The sequence below is a fragment of the Schistocerca piceifrons genome, chromosome 1 (assembly GCF_021461385.2).
Source record: "Schistocerca piceifrons isolate TAMUIC-IGC-003096 chromosome 1, iqSchPice1.1, whole genome shotgun sequence".
Classification (NCBI taxonomy): Eukaryota; Metazoa; Arthropoda; class Insecta; order Orthoptera; family Acrididae; genus Schistocerca; species Schistocerca piceifrons.
In genome coordinates this window covers 547,475,855-547,498,544 of record NC_060138.1, presented here as the reverse complement: position 1 = coordinate 547,498,544, position 22,690 = coordinate 547,475,855, and positions in this window count along the sequence as shown.

Here is a 22,690-nt window from a genome sequence, read left to right as displayed (position 1 = left end):
ATAGGCAATTGCCTATCTGCAGTTCAGCATCTCTGCTATATGATGAGTAGCAACTTTTCTTTTCACAATATTGTTACATTCTATCCTGGATTTTCCATTGTATTTAACATTCCTTTTATGAATAGAGTTTACAATATGTTAACCACACCATGTATGGCTGGAAGCAGTTACTACTGTACCAAAGTCAACTCTTCCTACAAATGTAATTTTTGAGGAGAAATTTCCAGTAGTAGTCACTGCAGTGGCAGCAGCAGCTATGGAAAATAAATCCAAAACTTTGGGTATTAGGGAGCCCTATAAGACAATTAAATATCACAGCCCTTCATGAAAAAACTACACTAACCTATAAACTATTGTCACTGTTACAAAATTATGTACAGGAGGGCACTCCTTGCAACAAATAATTCATTTAATGATAAAATAATGTGTGAAACAGGAAATAAAAGTAAAGTTATATGGGACATCGTAAAACAAGACACCAAAAAAGACAGACACAAGTATAATAACATACAATTCAGAGATAGAAGTTTATTAATAGGAAATCCACAGAAACTGGCAGGTATTGTATATGACTGTACATTTCAGTACTGCAGGGCAGTTGTAACATAATTCCCCAGAGAGAAATGTAGTATCCATTTTGGATTACATATCCAGCATAATGGCAGTGCTTTTCACAATAGAGTATGAAGTCAGAAACACAATGCAAACATTAAAAAATAAGAAGCAAACAGGCCTAAATATATTGTCAATCTCTGCTTTAAAGGTATGCATATGTAGCCCTCAAACTCAATTAACAAACATAACAAATGAGTATTTTAGTTCAGTTTACCTCTCCAGAGTATATAAATTGTGTTCAAGTTGTGGCTCTACCAAAGAAAACTAATGCAGAAAAGCTTGAAATTTACAAGCTAGTTTCTCTGCCATCATCACTATCTAAAATAATACAATCCATCACAAAATACAGATTAATGAGTTACTTGAATAAATAAAACCTTCTCAGTAAAGCACAGTTAGATTTCTGAAGGAGAAGTATTGTATCAACTGTAATACAGCTTATAAAAGTGGTACGTGAAGCTTTTCACAAGGATGACTGTGTTACACACACATTTTTAGAATTGTCCAACATTTCTGATACAGTTGACTGTAAAATACTACTAAATAAGTAGAATACTAGGTACAAGAGGAGTACCTAATGAGTGTTTCCAGTCACACTTGGAAAATAGGGTGCAAAAGGTATAGGTATTCCACATTTTAGATGATGCTAATTTATTCATGAAACAGCTACCAAACTCAAAATATATTTATGTGAATGTTCCTCAGGTTGGTATTAAAACTAGCTTTGTCCTTCACTTATATCAATGACTTTCCAGGTAAACTATGCTGTGGAGCTGAAATTCTCTTTGTTGATTATAGCAAAATTACACTTATTGATAAAATATTAGAGCTCTTAGTAAAGAGGTTAAATGAAACCCTTTATGATAATTAAAATATGGTAGTATCTAATAAATTAACATCATACACAGAGAAAACATAATGCATGTACTACAGGTTAAAAATGGAAAACTATTAATCACATTAAACATAAAAGATAAATCCATATATTAAGCAAAAAACACAAAAAAATTTGTAATAGCTATGGTATATCAATTTATGTGGAATGAACACAAAAATGTACTGCCAAAAAGAATGTCATCAGCATGTTCTGTCATTGGGTCTTATCATGAGTGGATAACAGTGATTGGCTTGCTGTGATATGCTATTCCTATGTAGAATCTTTTCTTAGGTACGGCATTTTTTCAGGGGATCAGATGGGCAAACCATGGACAGACTTCTCAAAATGTCAGAAAGAACTATAAGAGTAATATGCAAAGGTAACTACTTAATAAATTTTGTCTCATTATCACACCAAGTATGTAAGCTACCACTACCAAACTGTTGACCACATCATGAAAAACATTAGTAAGTGTGTCTCAATATACGACCATATTCTCCAAATCACACTGAAGAACATGCCAAAGGGTATTTCCCACTGTAACTAAATTCCATTAATGTATGGATCACAGAAGGAATGAGTACTTAAATGCCTCTGTGCATGCAGTAATTCATTTAATCTTGTCTTTGTGGTCCCTGAGAGAGCAGTAAGTGGGAAGGAGTGCATGTTAGCATATTCTTGGCTTCCTTGTTTAATACTGGTTCATGAAACATGGAAAGTAAGCTATTGCTGGCTACTTGGTGACAGTCTTCAAGTAGCTTCTAGTGCCAGTTTTCCAGTAACTATGTGATGTTCTGGGCATTAAAATTGTGAATTAAATAGCTCAGCAACATGAAAGAGGTAACTAAAATACATTTATTCCTAACACAATCAAAATATGCCTCTTAAATAATGCATACTATACAGTGAAAGAGTACTTATAAATTTCAGAGTAGAGGTTAAGAAAAAAGTGACAATTAAAACATCCCTGTCACATAATGGCACATATTCAGAATACACTTAAGACCTGTAGCATATAATGCTAATGTCTTACTACCTTTCTGAGATCAACATCTCATTCACAATTTGGGGGAAAGGGGGAGATGATGGCAAGTGCTGCTTCAGTGTTTCACACAGGTAGGATGGAAAACATGGAGATCTAATAGATCTGAGGCTTCATAGTCATATTATTAAAGTCATATGCGGATGTGTGTGGAGTGTACCATTGTAAGTGTAGAGAGATGTAATGAACACTGTACAATTATTTTTCATGTTACAAACCTAACATGTTACAAGTATGCAAAACCAAAAGAGCATAGTACACTGAAGTGCCAAAGAAACTGGTACACCTGTCTAATATCGTATAGGGCCCCTGCAAGCACTCATAAGTGCCACAACATGACCTGGCATGGACTCGACTAATGTCTGAAGTAGTGCTGTAGGGAATTGACACCATGAATCCTCCAGGGCTGTTCATAAATCCATAAGAGTACAATGGGGTGGAGATCTGTTCTGAACAGTACATTGCAAAGCATCCCAGGTATGTTCAATAATGTTCATGTCTGGGGAGTTTGGTGGCAACTGGAAGGGTTTAAACTCAGAAGAGTGTTCCTGGAGCCACTCTGTAGCATTACTGGATGTGCTAGGTGTCACATTGTCTTGGTGGACATGAATGGATGCAAGTGATCAGACAGGATGCTTACATATGTGTCACCTGCCAGAGTCATACCTAGACATATCAGGGGTCCCATATCATTCCAACTGCATACACCCCACACCATTACAGAGCCGCCACTAGCTTGAACAGTCCCCTGCTGCCATTCAGGTTCCATGGATTCATGAGGTTGTCTCCATGCCCACACACATCCATCCACTTCATACAATTTGAAATGAGACTCATCCAAGCAGGCATAATATTTCCAGTCATCAACAGTCAAATGTCTCTGTTGATGGGGGCAGGTGAAGCATAAAACTTTGTATCGTATAGTCATCTAGGGTACATGAGTGGGCTTTCAGCTCTGAAAGCCTGTATTGATGATGCTTTGTTGAATGGTTCACTCACTGACACTTGTTGATGGCCCAGCATTGAGATCTGCAACAATTTGTGGAAGGGTTGCACATCTGTCATGCTGAATGATTTTCTTCAGTAGCTGTTGGTCCCATTCTTTCAGGATCTTTTTCCGGCCGCAGCTACGTCAGAGATTTTATGCTTTACCAGATTCCTGATATTCATGGTACACTTGTGGAATGATTGCAAGGTAAATCCCCACTTCATCCCTACCTTGCAGATTCTGTGCCCCAAGGCTCATGCACCTACTATAAACCAATGTTCAAGGTCACTTAAATCTTGATAATCTGCCATTGCAGCGGCAGTAGCTGATCTTTACAACTGCGCCAGACACTTGTTCTCTTACATAGACATTGCCGACCACAGCACCATATTCTGCCTGTTTACATATCTCTATATTTGAATATGCATGCCTATGCCAGTTTCTTTACTGCTGCACTGTACAATACATACAAAAAGAATAAGGTAGTACAGTTTTTAAGACACTGGTCTCAAACTGACTAGAGTAGAGGTTCATGTTCTGACTGGCCACCCTGGTATACGTTTTCCCTTGAGTCCCTAAATCATTCCAAGGAAATACTGTGGTGGTTCCTTCACCAAGTCCACAACCAACCACTGGTCCTGTAATCATTAAACAAATCTGTATTTATTTATGGTCTATTTGTCTCTATATAAACTTCCATTGGATCCACACCAACTGCTTATTTGATTACTAATTATCTCATAGATAACTGCCTCATTGTGGGTTTGTGCAGCTAGCTGAGAATCTGGGTCATTTTCTTGCACAGATCATACATTTTTTCTCACCTAGCTTGCTACTTATTTTATACTACTGATCCTCATTTTGATGTGTGACAAGACAGATTATTGCTGTGTTTGCTGAAGCAATAATGAAGGAATAGGTATGGGTTTGCAATTGTAAAACAACAATGGAATGGTAGAAAACATTGTTATTTGTGATTGGCACACTGTATACACAGATGCATTCACCCAAGGGTTAAGAAGATTAAGAGTCTGTTTGCATTTAGTTGTCAGGGGAGCACGGATTGATCAATCAGATTATCTCCTACCAAACCAGTCCAGATGTTGACAGCAAAGTGTTCGTGGTGACCACAAACAAAGGTGACATTCAGATTTTCCTTTGCCCACATAAGAAGTACAAAGTATGGGAATTCAGGTTGAATACATGCAAATGCAACAACCACTGGGAGAAGTGAATGCAAGCGGAAATTCTTCTGAACTAAGGGCTAGATGTTTCTGAAGGGTGCAAAAGTGCAAATCATCTTTGTTCCATATATGCAAGACTGTGGACTGGTTTGCAGCCATTTCTCAAGCCACATTCTGGGAACTTGTTGAAGGCATGTTTTGTAACAATGCCAACATCTCCTCTTCTGACTCTGGTGTATGCACTGTGTGTTGATGACAGTGTCCATCCAGCCTTCACATCTGAATCACAAAAGAAATGCATTGGGTTTTGATGTAGGGCTTGAATGCAGTACCTGTTGATTGTAATGAACAAGCACTTGACGATTCAAAAACTGCTGAACATACAACCAATGCACAATGAAAGCATTTCCAAGTGCCACCCTGTAAGCACAGTGAATGTGTGACCTTTCCTGCCAAGAAATGTGCTCCATTTCCCATCCTCTCTCCACAGTACTAACAACAAGATTGTCGCTGTTTGTTGACACACTGACACAGGGTGAACCCTGGCAGCAAACAACACTGTTAAATGATGCCAAGCAGTAAATACTAGGGGCTGCAGATATGATTTGCTGTGTGAAAGTTGCTTGTTATGAGCCATTCTACCAGCCCTTTCATTTTTTACATTCATTTTAGAAACAACCTGTCTGCATTGATCCATTCCATATCCTTGAAGATCCTCCTTCATGATGGAATGTAAAGAGCATGAAGAATGAAAAAAAAATGAATTAATGAAAGGCATTCCATATTAAACAGTAACTGACTGTAGTAAAACTACCAAAGGGAACTTAAGATCAAAATGCAACTTGCTTTTGCACTCACTTATCTTCAGTGACTGGGTGTAACAGCAGCAATAAATAATTTGTCTGTGCATGATGATCAGATCTCATTAATAAGACATGACAGGTTTAGTTTACAGAAGGAAATACTATGTCACAGAATGATAATGAATGACCAAGTCCCAATGTTTAGAAAGATCTTTTGGGAAATACACTGGGAAGAAATTTGAAAATGAAATGGTCAAGAATAAGTAGGCCACTCCTCATTTTTTCAAATTACTTAATTTCTAAATATATCAAAATTAGTTTTAATAATGGATCAACACAAAAATAAGAAGGAAAGTCATCTACTTTTCATTATTATTTGAACATGAAATGAATTTTTAAACGAACAGTTACAGGCTATACAATAAGATAAGTTCAAAGTTCAGATAAAAGCAAGGGATGCAGATTTTTGACAAAAAGTCCAGCAATAGCATGATCACTGTTTTGTATTTTTGAATACATGTTTTGTGTTGTCCTTTGCTGCTTTCATTAGTCCTACACTGTACACACTCTCTTTCAGAAAATTCAGGATTTTACAACAACTTTCTGAAAAGTTCACTTTTATTTCAAGTTCTCTTTTCACTAAGGCCATGGCGATTGGACTTTTTTTGTCTACTGACCACTGGTTCCTCATTGTATCAAAGATGCTTTTAGCAAACAAGCTACTGGTATAAACTGAAAATATGCATCATGTAAGCCTCAGAGATTGTGAATGGGAGATGTCAATTGTGGTTAGCTGCTTACAGAAATCTACCCAGATCTGGTCTCCTGCTTTAGTTTTATCAAGTCCAATATATGAATTCGAAAGATCACAGAATTGATTGAATATATGGTTTTCATCCAGGCTGAGATTCAGTTTGTTGGTAACATTTAAAACATATTGCCACTGTAGATGAAAATCTTCTTGTTCTTTAAGTAAAAAGCTTGTAAACTTATTGAATACATTGTTCTCAGAAAATTCATAGTTTTGGAACAAATAATCAATGCAATGTGACAAGAAATATTGTGCATAATTTTCAAAACTCAAACTCTGTTATCTTTGTATGTCTTCCAGCATTTCATGACCTTTCTTCCTTAATCATGTTTCTTGTTTCCTGCTCTCTAGCGTGCTTTTAAGGTCCCTTAGTATTTTAACCAAGTCAAAACAAGTCACATCTGTTTTTCAGTTTTCTAATGTCAGTTTCAAACATTGCAAAATATGCTGCAGAGCACATAGGTAACATTCAGGAAGTGAATGTTCAGTTTTTTCAGCATTATGCTCTCCAACTGATGTCATAAACTGTCAAATCCTGAACAGTTTTCCTGCCTTTTGATATGAAATATGACATGAAGGCAGGCCAGAAATATACAATTTTATCAATTGCAGGAAGTAGTGAAAGCCATCTTGTAAAGGCATGTCATTCTATTTCCTTAAACTCAATCTCCACAAACTCTGAAAATTCTTACAGTGGCTGAACACTTGATACAGAGGAACCAGATTCACTCCAGATTTTGAGAACTAATGCCTCTAAATTATAATTAAATGTTTTAAAACTAAGTTTTACAGCAAGTTCATTGGTGCACTTTCAGCAGTGTTTGCACTTACTTGATTCAGATGAAAGCCATTAGCTTCTGTAATGTTCTTTATTGCATGGAAAATATTTTTGTGGGTTTCTTTGAAGAATTCATAGAGATCTAGCAATCTCTGGCATATCCTGTGGTTAACATCAAATTACTGAACTGTATAAGGAAAAGCTTTTATATTTCCTCAGCTTGCAGAATCTGAGGACACTGAAAAGTGAAAAGGTTTATGAAGCTCATGTATCATTTCTTGATTGAATGGGCAAGAATATTTTCTGAGATAACTGTTTAAGATGAAATGTTACTATCTGGAAATAATGAATGATGCAGTTTTGTTTGTAAGTCCAGCAACTTGTAGATACTCATGTTTTACACTGTGATAAACAGATGCGACTTTAGTAAGCAGTTCTTCAGATTTGTGTTTCTTCATAAAGAAAGTTGTAATTGTTTTATTTTTAAGACACTGCTGTTTCTCCAGAGTGTGTTTTTGTGCCTTCTGATAACTGACTACAGCTTTTCTTTATCAATAACGTGACAGGTCAAATCACACACTTTGCTGTAAAGTCATTTTCTTTTGTCAAGCATATGGAAAAATCTTTCTTTTCTAACCAGTATTTGTTGAAAGCAATATATCTTTCAATTTTCTTCTATGGATCACATGGAGATGATGAACTGTCTTCACCATTAGAGGGAGGACAAAATATCTTTTCTGAATGCTGATCCTTTCGAATTTGAAAATGCACCAACTGGTCATGAAATGCACTGGTAATTTAATTACCCAATAATACCTCGTTTAACAGGCATATATGTACTTTGAATCATGTTTAGTGATATGGGAAGGAAAGTCAGATATTATTTTTTGCTCTTCCTTCACATGATTTGCAAATGCAGCACAAGGAGAAATAAAAGTGTGTCCCAAGTCCCTTTAGCCAAGATCCTGTACAGTACTTCAAATGCCAGGAAAATCTCATCAAAACCGGGGTGGATGGCAATGCTACTAAAATTAGCGGTCTTCAGATTTGCTTGTTACTCCTTCAAAGAAGCAACAAACTGCATGTACTAATTATCAACTAAATAGACATCAATTAAGTTTATTCTGGAAGAACATTTACCTAGTAAACAGACTATAATTGCAAAAATACAGTATTTGAGGGACTAAAAACATCATTAGCTCACTAAAAATTGATAGCTGTAAGGCCCTTGATGAAGTTCCTAACAGAGAATAGAAGTGTAGTTCTGACTTTATAGGATCACCTTTGGGTTGCAATCAGTCAATAAAGGAATCAAAGGATATTTGGTAAGTGCCTTAAATAGAGGTACCACAATGACCATTGCACTTCTTCCAGTACTTAAAAAATGGGAAGTGGCCTACTTATTAATTTAAGACACCATAAATTATGTGGTGGTTTCATTTTAATTTTGTATAAGATTTTCACTTAAAACTCATATGTGTTTTTGCAAAATGAGTCTTGGCAGAGTTATGCAACAAAAACTATTCTGTGACTTTACTAAGACAGTTTGATTGTATCTATCATAATGATTCAGTTCAAAATTAAAATTTTATGGGTTTATTAACTGAATAGAGGGATCCAGAGTTTTACACTACCAATTGCACTACAGAGATGTAACTGAACTATAAATGTGGGGGATGTGGTGCATAAAAACAAAATTTCTTACATGTTATAGCAGCCCCTTTAATAAATGTGTGACATATGACATACAACATGCCATATGAATACTACTTCAGATATCAGGAGGGCATGTTTAAAGAAAAACAGGAAAGGATGCACAAGTAATTGGTTCACTCCTCATCTGTATAAATTAAAAATACTGCTGAAGTCATAATGTGAAACGTCATGTAGCAATCATATATACAAGTCATTGAATGTGAAACAGAAGTGGTATTACAGAATGGGAATAAGTAAAGCTAAAATATAGGCCAATGATAACTGCATAGATTAGTCCCATTTTACAAATAGAAGGCAGCACGGAAGATGAAAAAAAAAAAAAAAAAAGTCCTAACTGTTCCCATTAGTCCAGATCAACTTAATCTCAGCTTTGTCAGATCAGGGAAGTACATTGTACATAATGATGAGACAGTAGCCAATAATGACAATGAACCAGTATTATTTTCTCATTGGGTGTAGACTTTGAAGCCAACTAGGGAAGTAATAGTGATTTCAAATGGAGATCAGTTTTTCCCCAAGGATATAGTGATGTAGTGTTAAAACCCAGTAACTCAAAAACTGAAGACTACTATAGTTTCTGCAACTTTATTGTAAAAAAATTGTGGACCTAATTAGCCATCCCTTGTGCTATTTTATAAACTTAATGTCTGAGGAAAGTGGCTTTCTTGACTGTTCAAAGTTAGCTGTAACTATACCTGTGCATAAAATGGAAGACAGGGAGTGACCAGAAAATTATAGATCAGTTTCCACAGCTCTAATGTTATCTAAAATCACGAATCTTAATAACACTTTTCAATACAGGTGGATAATGACAGTAGGAGCCTAACTGATAATGTTTTCTGTGGTGAAGTTCATAGTAGGAAAATAACTGTTTATCCAGTAACAAATGCTCTCTCTGACCACAAAGCACAGTTATTAGATTAAATAAGATAGTATCTTTCACTATTAGTAGTAGTAGTAGTAGTAGTTTATTCATCCAGAGACAATGTACATTGCATGGATTTCTTCAAAAAATACATAGTATATATATACACACATGTAGGGTGAACAATACTATACAAAATACAGATGTGCATAGTAGACTACATAACATCAGACAACATTGAAATAGCATGTACAACATTGATTATTTACATTGATGTATGAGAAAGACATTTTACGTGGAATACACAGTTGATATTTAGATACAACACATACAATTCTAGCACTTTTGTACATATTATTTATTTAGATCATAGCAACAGTCAGATAAAAATTACTATTGGCACAGAGTACATAAATATAACTGTTTAGTATGAAGCTATTCCAGGTATTCTTTTACACTATAATAGCAGTTGGTCATTAAAAATTTGAATACTGCTTCTTTAAATGAAGACAATTTTTTTATTTCTTGTATCTTTACTGGTAGTTTGTTATACAATCTGCTTCCCTCTATGTTTGTTTGTTTCTGCACCAAAGCCTTGTTAACTCTTTTTATATGAATGTCATTTCACTTTCTTGTGTTGTAAGTATGTAGATCCGAGTTGGATTGGAAATTGTTAATATTTCTTTTTACATTAATTATGCTTTTCTGTATATAGAGGCATGGTAGGGGTAGAATATTCAGCTGTTTAAATAATTGCTTTGAAGGAGTTAGCCTTGAACTGTTGGTAATTATTCTAACAGCTCGTTTTTGTAGAGTGAAGATGGTTTTGAGATTTTTCTTACTATGACCCCAGAAGGTGAGGCCATAGGTAATAGCAGAATGTGTATAAGCAAAGTAAACAGCTCTGCTACATTCCCTACTACATACAAAGCTAATAACACGTAAAGCAAAGCAAGCAGAGCTTAACTTATGCTAGAGATACAGGATATGGGATTTCCAGTCTAAATTTTCATCTATATGTACACCTAAGAATTTTGTGGTAGCAACTCTCACAATTTCTTCATTTTGTATTCTGAGATCTAGGTCAGAGTGTGACTTTGCTTTCCTGTAATGGATATAATTAGTTTTAGAGATATTTATGGTTAATTTGTTAACTTCAAACCAATTTTGCAAATATTCTATAACTCTGGTTGCAGATGTTGGCAATACCCAGTTTATGTCAGTTACTACAATGTTTGTGTGATCCGCAAACAGGGTTATATCAGTACCATTTACTGGAATCTTGATATCATTTATGTAAAGAAGAAATAGGAGAGGTCCTAGAACACTCCCCTGCGGTACCCCAATTGGCACAATCTGAATATCCGATCTGTAAACAATACTTTGATTTTTACTGTTTGTTGCTGCAATTTCTACTACCTGTTTCCTATTATGGATATATGACTGAAACCACTTTTTAGCTACTCCTTGTATACCGACATATTCTAATTTGTCTAACAGGATATCATGTTGGACAGTATCAAATGCCTTTGAGAGGTCCAAATTTATTCCTATTGTACTGTTGTTCTTATCTAGCCCCGTTACAATATTTTCAATGGATTGGGTGATGGCTGACTCTGTACTCATTCCTTTGCGAAAGCCATGTTGGTTTACAGACAATAGATTGAATTTCTCGAGGTAATTTGTAATTCTGTTTTTCATGACTGTCTCTATTACTTTTGAAAATACCGATAATAAAGCTATTGGTCTATAGTTTCCCACTTCATGTATATTGCCCTTTTTATACAATGGTTTTACTTTTGCAATTTTTAATCGTTGTTGAAAGACACCTTCTGAAAATGATATGTTTATGATGTGTGAGAGTGGGTCTGATATGACACTAGCACATCTCATCATGACTGAGCAAGGTATCTCGTCAATCCCTGAGGACATTCATTGTTTTTATTATTCGATTAACTTCCAATTTGTTCGTGGGAGGTAGCAATAATGAATTAACACTTTGTTCTTCTGGGATTGATGTTCTACTAATCTTAGAACAATTTTTACTCAGATTGATTGGACTATTTATGAAGTAGTCATTAATGTAATTTGCTAAAGTAAGATTTCTGACTAGCACACCTTGATCATCTTTTAAAACAAAGTCATCTGGATTTCTAACATTTTTGCTTGGGCCTATTTCTTTTATTACTACATTCCATATAGCTTTCAATTTGTTTGCTGACCCAGCAGTTACACTGTAATTGTGCATTGTCTTGGCTTTTTTGATCACCTTCCTGTAAATTTTCTTGTATGTCTTAACATAATCTGTGAAGTGTTCATCTTTGTTATCTTTTTTGAGTTGACTGATATGTTTTAGTGTTTGACTAGATACTCTAATAGCAGGTGTTATCCACTGGCTTGTGTTCCTAGGCATGACATTGATCTTTGTGAGCTTTTTTGGGAAACACATCTCAAATAGGGACATGAATGTACTAGAAAAAGCATTGAAAGATTCCTCAGTTGTTGTTTGTGCAAAGACATCTTCCCAGGTTTCATTAGCTAATAACTGGATGAAAGTATTCATTTTTTCTGTATAGAAGTGCCTTTTGTATCCCCACTTATATTTTACTGCCTTGGGGATAGAGTAATTTATGTATGTTAATAGTGTATTGTGATCCGAAAGACCTAAGTTTACGTTTAGTGGCTCAGTGATACCATTCTCCATATTTGTGAAAATATTGTCTAAAAGAGAAGATGACAGTTCTGTTATTCTGGTGGCATCTGTAAAGAGTGGTTTCATGTGGAAGCTGCTGAGTATACTCAAAAGCTGTCTTTTTTCATCAATTTCAATTAACAGGTTAATATTAAAATCTCCACATAAAAATAATTTCACTTCATTACTATAGAAAATGTTTAATGCTGCTTCTATTTTTTTGAAGACTATGTTTTTGTCACCCAGTGGAGATCTATATATTGTAATGACAACTAGTTTTTCACTCTTCTCCTCAGTTTTTAACTCTATGGCACATGATTCAAAATGTTTTTCTATATTTAGACAGAAATCAGTTACAAGAATCAATGACTCCAGGACAAATGTTTTTAAGAATGTTTTATGAGAGATGACCAAGGACATAATTTATAATGAATCATATGCTAATATAAATTTTAATTTACTCCATGATAAATTAATATCATTTTTTGAAAATAGCTTCCTATATGAGGTAATCAGAAAGAACATTAAACAGCCATAGGAAAAAACAAGGATCACTAGAGGGATTAAAGTATCCTGTGAAAGGAAAAGATAAATATGTCTGTTGGCAAGAACAAGAAGAGATACTCCTGTAGTCTCAAAATACAAAATCTGCTCAAAATAACTAATGAAAGTTATTAAGAAATCAAGAAACATGTACATAATTTCAGAAATCAGTATCTTTGTCAACAGACTTAAGGCTGTATGAAATGTAGTGAAATGAGAGACAGAACTACCAACCACAGAACAGGATAACATCACTACTGAACTGAATAGAAGGATTATAAATGATGAGACTCAGGTAGCAAATACATTCAATAATATTTTCTCAAATACAGTAAAAAGTATAAGTACAAGCAGTTCAAGGAAAAAGATCACAGCAGTATGTTGAAGAAATAACTCTCATACAATTCAATCATGTGACTATACCACAAACTTCTCCTTCTGAAATTAAGAAAATTATATATACTCTCGACAATAAAAGCTCATCTGGATTTAATGACGTTTCCAATATAGTACTAAGGATTTGTTCCCATATAACAAGTCCTACATGATCTGAAATATGTAACGCATCACTAATTCATTTTTGCACCTTTGTATATCACTGCCAAGTTTTATGGTCTGGTGAAAAAAATCAACAACAGGTTCCCAATGAATAACATGCAGGAACTCAGAGATCCCCAGGAATTAAGAAAATAATAAAAGAGTGTCATATCAGCCACTTCTAGAATTTGTTGGAATATTTAGGCTTGTGGATATAAATTCTAGTTAAACTTAATGTTCATATTAAACAAGTTTTTAAGTTACCAGTGTGGTGATATCTGAACTCAGTGAACTTTCATGAATAATTAACTTGGAGTGTTACACAAAACCCACAGCTGAGTTGTATAAGAGGAAGAGTAGTCATGTTCATTCTTTTTATATCCAAAATAACCTCTTTTATCTTAATATACGTACACATATAAAGTGATCTACAAGGAATTCTCATAATTCTCAGTCTATATTAGCACTAGTCATAATTTGTTATTCATACACCAGTACTTTACTGAAATAGCTTGCACTGGCTGTAAATGTACAAACTGATTCATCCTACACCTCTGAAGGCTCTATATTACAATCAGATTCATGGAACATGATGTGTGAAGGAATTAATTAATTAATGAAGAACATGGCCAGAAAAAAGATTCCTGTACTCATAATTTTCTCCTGTATAATAAGTGAAGATACTCTCTAATAACACTTTATTTCAATAATTTACACATCAACAGATGTTATGCATTTTGATTTTTGAAGCATTATCTGACCAACTTAAAAACAGATGAGAGACTAAAACTACCTTTCACAGTTGACTTTTATTAATTCCATTCACACAGAAAAAAAACTTTTAGACAGTTAAATAGTTAAAAATTATCCTATGTTTCATACTCATACCCAATAAGAAAACTGAAGAGGCGAGTTCTATCTCAGTTGCACCCAAACTGTTTTGAGATGGTTTCACTGGTTGGCCTCATCCTGACTTTTAGGTAGTTACCCACACCCATCCATGAAATGATGGGCTGGCTAAGCAATCCAAACTCAGTTAAACTTTATGAAAACTGAAAAAAATATGAGAAACAAATTCTACTTTGGAACACTAATATACAACATCCATACATCCACCACTAAATTTATTCACTATTCATACCATTTGTATAAAACAAATCAAGGATGACAATTACACAAAAAAAGTTGAGAGGAATGTATTAAATTCTGCATCTCTGAAGTTCATATCATGTGTCTCAGCACTCTCAGTAGGGATAACTGTGCCTCTATGCAATACCACATTTTGCAGTCACTCTCTCAAATGCCTTTCTGAAATTAAAATTTAAAAATTTAAAGCCACATCTTTAACAAGCCTTCAAAGTATTCTTATAACAATATAAAGTGGATGATTATGGTAGTGACTCAGACAAGAGACTGTTACCAGTTTCTTAGACTAATAACCCAAACAAAATTTACCTGATCATTCATTGAAATACATTCACTTATGAACGAAACAGGTATCAACACATTAACATTGTTGCACAAAAGTGTTTTATGACAATATGTGAACTGACAGTGCATGTCACCCCATACTGCCAAAACTATCTCTTGTCAAATATATGCAGGCTGAAATACATATTTCTTAACTTATAATATGTTGTTATGTTTCTATGAATATGAGCTTGATTCTTGAAATTATTTAATTACACCACATAAGTTTTATCCAAGATGAGATTCTAGAAACCCAAGGCAATCACGTACCAAATCTGTATAGAATCAAAAATTTTGTCTCTTCCCTGTGAAGCAAAAAACAGTCTTCCAAATAGGTAATAACACCTACTACATGGTAAACTACCTTTCACCAATATTGTTCTTTTCTTTTCACCTGTTTCATGAAAGAAAACAAAATGCTCTCACCCTTCAAAGCATTAGTGATTTCTGGCTACAAGCTATATCCCAACCATAGCTTCTATTTACTTATCATGTTCCACAGATCCTAAAAAGAAGAAAAATCTTCAGGAATGTGGAATGAGTCAAGGTATACATGAAGAAAGACAAGGAAATCATAGAAAATTAATCTCTATATTCACTAGGAACAAACTCAACTACTTAATGATATTCACACTTGTTGTTGTGGTCTTCAGTCCTGAGACTGGTTTGATGCAGCTCTCCATGCTACTCTATCCTGTGCAAGCTTTTTCATCTCCCAGTACCTACTGCAACCTACATCCTTCTGAATCTGCTTAGTGTATTCATCTCTTGGTCTCCCTCTACGATTTTTACCCTCCACGCTGCCCTCCAATACTAAATTGGTGATCCCTTGATGCCTCAGAACATGTCCTACCAACCGATCCCTTCTTCTGGTCAAGTTGTGCCACAAACTTCTCTTCTCCCCAATCCTATTCAATACTTCCTCATTAGTTATGTGATCTACCCATCTAATCTTCAGCATTCTTCTGTAGCACCACATTTCGAAAGCTTCTATTCTCTTCTTGTCCAAACTATTTATCGTCCATGTTTCACTTCCATACATGGCTACACTCCATACGAATACTTTCAGAAATGACTTCCTGACACTTAAATCAATACTGGATGTTAACAAATTTCTCTTCTTCAGAAACGCTTTCCTTGCCATTGCCAGCCTACATTTTATATCCTCTCTACTTCGACCATCATCAGTTATTTTGCTCCCCAAATAGCAAAACTCCTTTACTACTTTAAGTGCCTCATTTCCTAATCTAATTCCCTCAGCATCACCCGACTTATGCCATTCACACTTATGCCATTTAAATTTAATCAAGTAATTCATTAAGGAAGCTGCTACTTTGAAAAAAGCTGCTGACTTGTTAGTAATATGATATAGCTGCTGTTTGCCTGTTTTTAGCAGCTTAGTATTTGCTTGATTACAGCACTAGCTTAAAAAAAATTGCCTAACTCTGCAGATACTGACTTTTATTTACAGTATGTTACTACTTTTCATGTAGCTTTATAACAAACAGTGCTACTTGCCATGTAGCTAACAGAACTTTTCAACTCCTGGATACATTTCCTAGAACTATTGCACTTGGAAAAGTGAACTAAAAGTTCTGAAGAATCAATTTAAACATCTGCAACTTTTCATTTGACAGTATACAGTTGCTAAAATGAATGGAACAACTTTTTGTACCATGTAGGACCTATTGCTCCAAAATGTGTAAGAAGCTTCACTGAAGGTTGTTGAAAAGTTAATAAAATTAGTCAACAATATTTACTTTCAAATCAAGACTTAAATTCTAATTGTAACCTCTTTGGTTCTGCTTTGCAAGAAATTGAAAATCATTTCCAAAAATCCATTCACTGTTCAAAAAGTGAGGTTTGCAAACAACATTCTAAAACTGAGTTTAATTGGTGTTCAAAGAGAGTTTACATTAGAAGGTGTCACAAGAGATCATTTTCAGCTGATAACAGAGCTAAGATTGTAAAATGTTACTATGATTGTGAATTACATATACACTTTTTATCCTTTTTAGGAGTAAAAGACTTCTCTCAACTATGGCACTGAATGTAGGACAAGTGAAACTAAGTTCAAAGAGTCTTACTACGTCATAGTATGCAGTCTGGAGTCCATTTGTCAGTAAACTTCTACAGAGGACAAGCACTCTTATGTCACATTTCTCCATTAATATATACAACAACTAGATGTGATATTAAACAGGAAAGAGCAAACCAAAACTGGTCCCAAGCAGCCTTTTAGAGATTGAAATGCAAGTTAAGAGTAACAGCATTTATATTGGTCCAAGTTACAAGCATTTAAAAGTTCTAGAAATAATAGGGAGTCCAAATTATGGCATCTGTCTCCATCACTGTACCAAAAATTTTACAGTTGAGTTTTCTAAATTTTGTTTTTAAATTAACTGCAGTATTATGCCTAGGATGTTTCATTGCTGGTTCAACCATATGTTGGTCATGAATAACTCTTTCCCATATTCTTTCAGACCTGTCAAACACATTTCAACATCTCTAGGAGTTAATTAATTGTTTTTCATTTCTTTTTGCATGTAGTAGACAATACTGTAAGCTCTGGCTTCCAATAAATCAAATAAGGCATTAGTGGGAGGTAAAATATCTTCAAAAGTGTAAGGAACAAAATAGAAACTGACATCTTGCATTATGATTTCAAAAGCACGAGCAGCAATATAGGCTTTTTCATCCCATTTCTCATCTCAATTTATTATATTCTTGATAAGTGCTGTCTGTTCACTGCACTATGAGACTTCTCCCAGATGATGTGCTGAATTCCACCAGTTGTTCCTTTACTTCCTCATCGAGAGCCAGGTTCTTTTGGTTGACTCCAAAAACAGTAGCAAGACCATTCATTCAAAGCAAGTGGAAAAATCCTGCAGTCTTTGACACAGCAAGTGACAGCACTGAGTTCAGTCACTGAGAAAATTATGAACAAATGTAGCAATTTATCTCTCTTGGTTGATCTAATGATGCCATGACTAGCCACAACAGCAACTCCATCATAACTCTTAGCATATTCATGAATTTTAAAATCTTTCATGTGGCTTGACGAACAGCTGTGACAAAGTAAAATACATAGGAATCTTGCAAGTAATTACACACATCAGCTGCTTCATCTAGAATAATTTATACAAAATTTGATCCACTTATCTCTTTCATTGTTTTATTTATCATTTTGAAATAAAAGCAGTAAAGTCATTCTGTATTAGAATTGGCTTTTGTATAAACACAGAACAATGTTCTAAATGTGGTTTCAGATTTTTGTCATATTCACTCAGAAGGTATATGAGTTTCTTGTTGTACAGATATGAGTGAAAATGCTGTATACAAGATTTCTATTTATGGTACATGATTCATTTGTACTTGCAGGCCTACACAGTTGTTTTATGCCCTTGTCATCTTGGAAATAGGGTAGCAAAGCTGTGCTGTAGGATTTCACATCTACATTGACACTGCCCTGGTGAATTTACTTGGTTTTGCTGCTAAGTGGTATGTTAAACAATGAGATCAGTTCCTCACCTTCATGCCAACACTGACATATCTATGAGATGTCTGTTATATGCTGTCAAGACTGTTTATACCATTGAGGTAACATGAAGGTATGTACCACATGAGTAATTAGTCATTCACCTTCACCACGAGAATATGTTCCATATCACCAGGTAAGAAACCACAACTTTTAGATCTTCTAAAATCACAACAATGTTTACAATCACTTTAATGCAGGACCAGGGGCTGGTGACTGGGAATAGCAGGTAGGCTCACTTCCTGGAATTCTACTGGCCACTTCCACAGTCCGATAAGAGAACATCAGTTCTTCTCTGAATCATAAAGCTTTGTGAGTGCAAAAATACTAATTTTGTGATAAGCAAAGAAATCAGAGATGTTAATTGAAAAATATTGTATAATATTGCACTTGTCAACCTGTGTGAGGAATGGTATTCAGCTTCAATATTTCCATAAGTTTTGCCATTGTTTCAATTGATGGTGGACAAGCAATGTTTACCTTGTATCCATTGAATGCACACCACTGAATCAAAAGCTTTGACAAGTTCACAAACTATATTTACTGGCTAATTTTCTGTGTTAACATAATCAACTTTGCAAAATGTGTAAGTATTCTGTCACAGGTCACTTCCTTAGTCACTTCAGGAATGAGTGGAAAGAGTGATACAGGTGTGTAGTTAATGGTGGTTTGTCTATCTCCAGTTTTATAGATGGGGGCTACCACAGCATATTTAAGTATGTTAGGAAGAGTACCCTGAGTAATTGACTGACTGCAAAGATAGCTTAATGTTAATCTTCTCTAGTCAGTGTAAGAATACAGTATTCTGTTAAAAAACATCATATCCTAGGGAACTATGGCTTTTTAATTAATTAATTTATTTATTTATTTATTCTTTGCCCATGGACTCCAGCTGAAAATCCAGCTGTGAGTATTGGGTGTGTCATACAATAGGCTATTAACATCAAACTTGATTTCATTATATATAAATGAAACAAATAATTAAACAGAAATAGTCTATTAGCATACAAATGTATTACATGTTTCACATTATATATACACACAAGTCCAAACAACATACAGAAATGATGATTTTTAAAGGTACATTTCAGTAATGATATAACATATTTAAACACCAACTTAGTATTCACTCAAACTATATATACATTTCTCTGTGAGATATAGTTTCAAATGATTTTTAAAACATTTTAGGTCTGTTTCTTTTTTATTAAAAAACCTTTTGCCTGCATCTTCAGGGGCAGTCATAGACAGTTTTAGATTTCTGTGTATCATGTAGTAATTTTCATTTCCTCTTGTACTGTGCTTGTGTACATCTTTATTTAGCAGGTGTTTATCCCTTGATCTTACCAACATTATGCTTTGGTATATGTACAGTGAATATACTGTCATAATATTGTAGTGTACAAAAGCTTGCCTACAGGTCTGTCTTGGTATTATTTTTGCAATGCATCTCACTGCCCTTTTCTGAATTGTGAATATTCTTTTTAAGTAGCCAGCTTGTGCACTTCCCCATATATGAACTGAAGAAGACAAATGTGGGAAGACAAGTCCATAATACATTGATCTAAGGACTTTATCATCCACAGTTTTTGCTGTTTAATGCATGATGAAGATCTGTTTATCTTTTTACACAGTGTATCTAAGTGCCCCCCCCCCCCCCCCCCCCAAGCCACATGTTTGTCTATTATAGTTTCTAGAAAGTTTGTATTGGTTACTTCTTTAATAGTCTTTCCATTTATATTAACACTTATATTATAATTTTCACTATGCTTGGTCTGAAATATTACATTCATTGTTTTAGACTGATTCATAAACAGGTTGTTTTGTGTTAAATATTTATTTGCATTTTCGATATTCCGGAGTGCTTCCTTCTCAAGCTCCTCCTTTGTGTCAGCAGTGCAAATGATTGTTGTGTCATCAGCATACATTACGAGTTTCTGATTTATATAGCTAGGTAAGTCATTTACGTAGAATATAAATAGTATTGGCCCAAGCACCGACCCTTGCGGCACACTGTGTTTAACTGTTTGCAATTCTGGTCTGTAGGATGTTATATTTCCCCCACTAGTATGTCTGATTTCCGTGCATTGTTTCCTATTTGTAATGTATGTCATAGCATTTTACTCTAATTCCATACTGATATAATTTCATCATTAATTTTGAGTGGTTCACACAATCAAATGCCTTAGATAGGTCCATAAAAATGCCACAAGTCTTTTGTTGCCTCTCAAGTAAATTAAGAATGTGCTCAATTATGTCTGTTGATGCTGTTTTTGTTGACTTCCCTTCTCTGAAGCCATGTTGTGATGAATGCAGTATACTGTACTTTGTTATAAAACTTACAATGCTATTCTTTATTATCATTTCATAGATTTTAGCAAATGTTGAGATCAATGATATTGGCTTGTAATTTCCTAATTCATCCCTGTTCCCTTTCTTAAATATTGGCTTCACTTTACTTACTTTCAGTGAATTTGGAAATATACCTTCTTCTATCGCAGCATTCATCATGCGTGTCAATAGTTTTAATATACATTCTCTTCATTCCTTAGAAACGTGATGTGACACCATCCAACCCTGATGAATGTTTAATTTTAAGTTGTTTTATTAGGTTTGACGCTACTATATCTGTTGTAGGTATGAAAACCATAGTATGATTTGTTTGTGGGGGTTTAACAATTAACTTAATGCATTTGTTTTATTTTGTCTTATTAATTTGTCTGCTACAGTAATATAATATCTGTTAAAAGTATTCGCTATTTCTAGAGGATTTGCATTGCTTTTCCCACTCATCAGCGGGCAGATGTCCTCTGCCTGATTTGTTACTTTTCCTCTCTTTTCATTAATGAAAGACCATATACCTTTTGAGTAGTTCTTTCCCTTATCTATAGACACCCTGATGAATGATGCTTTAGTTTCTCTGATAGTGTGTTGCAGGCCTCAGTGTTGTTATTGTTGTTTTTTTTTTTTTTTTTTTTTTTTTTTTTTTTTTTTTTTTTTTTTTTTTTTTTTTTTTGCATGGATTACTTCTCCAGTCACCCAGCTTTTCTTTTTTGTTGCTTTTTGACAAGCCTTTTACTAACAGGACATGTAACATCATAATAATAATTGAATAAAGAAAAAAACTGGTTCCATTTGGTGTTTGCATCTTTGGCTGCATATATTGTTTCCCAGTTTTCTGCCTCTAACATCTTTTTTAGCACATTTATGTTATGTGGGTAGTTCTGTCTTCTCATCTCCCATATCTTCTGCACTGTTCTTTATATTTATGTCAATCATGATTGCAAAATGATCCGATAATGTGGAGTTTATTACCTGTGTGACTCGAACAATTCTGTAATCATCATAAGGGTTGTATTTTTGAAATGGTGCATGCAGTGTTTGCACAAGTAAATCTAATGCAACTGTGTGAGATACTATTCACTGAATCTGGCTGCCATTTTTACCAGAGCTGTATTCTGGGGGATCTGTTTCATTTGAGTCAACATTTTTGCTTGTTTCTTTTTTAATGATGTTCCAAACAGTTTTTGCATTGTTCTTGGAGACTTTTATTTTTTGAGCATATAACAGGAGTTTTGTTTTTCAATGAAAGTCTGCAGGATTTGTGAAGACATTGTTATTTTGCGATAGATATATATTTATCTTGTTTTTTTTCCATCTGTTCATATATCTTTGATGTTGTAGCGCATTCTACAATACTAGAAAATAGTGATCTGTGAATTATGTATAGCTCCCCCTTCCTTGCAGACCATACTTTAATCCTGGGGAGTTGTCTATCCCTTATTCTTTGTTTTGTTCACTTTTGCCATTATTTGTTTTATGGAGAAAGAAACCACAAACTGCTATAGGAGTGCATCTAAGATAAAGTTGTATTCACCATCAACACTGTATCGTTTATAAATTTCTTCCCAATGTTCTTCTCATAATTTCTCCACAAACACTATTATTTGCTTAGTGATTATGATTCTGCAATACATTGCTTTTCTTACTTGGTCTTTAGATAAATAATCGTTAAATATTACTGTTAACATCTGGCCATCATGGTCAAGGTGAACATCAACAACTGTAAGTGCCCTTGGTCAGTACTATCTGGCAGAAAATCAACATTATGTTGCCTTAAATAATAATTCTCCAGTTAAGTCTATGTAAGCTTATTAAAACTGTTTGTGGTTGCTTTATGATGCTTTAGATATGTTATGTTGGTGGCCTGTAAACTTTTAATACTAGAGGT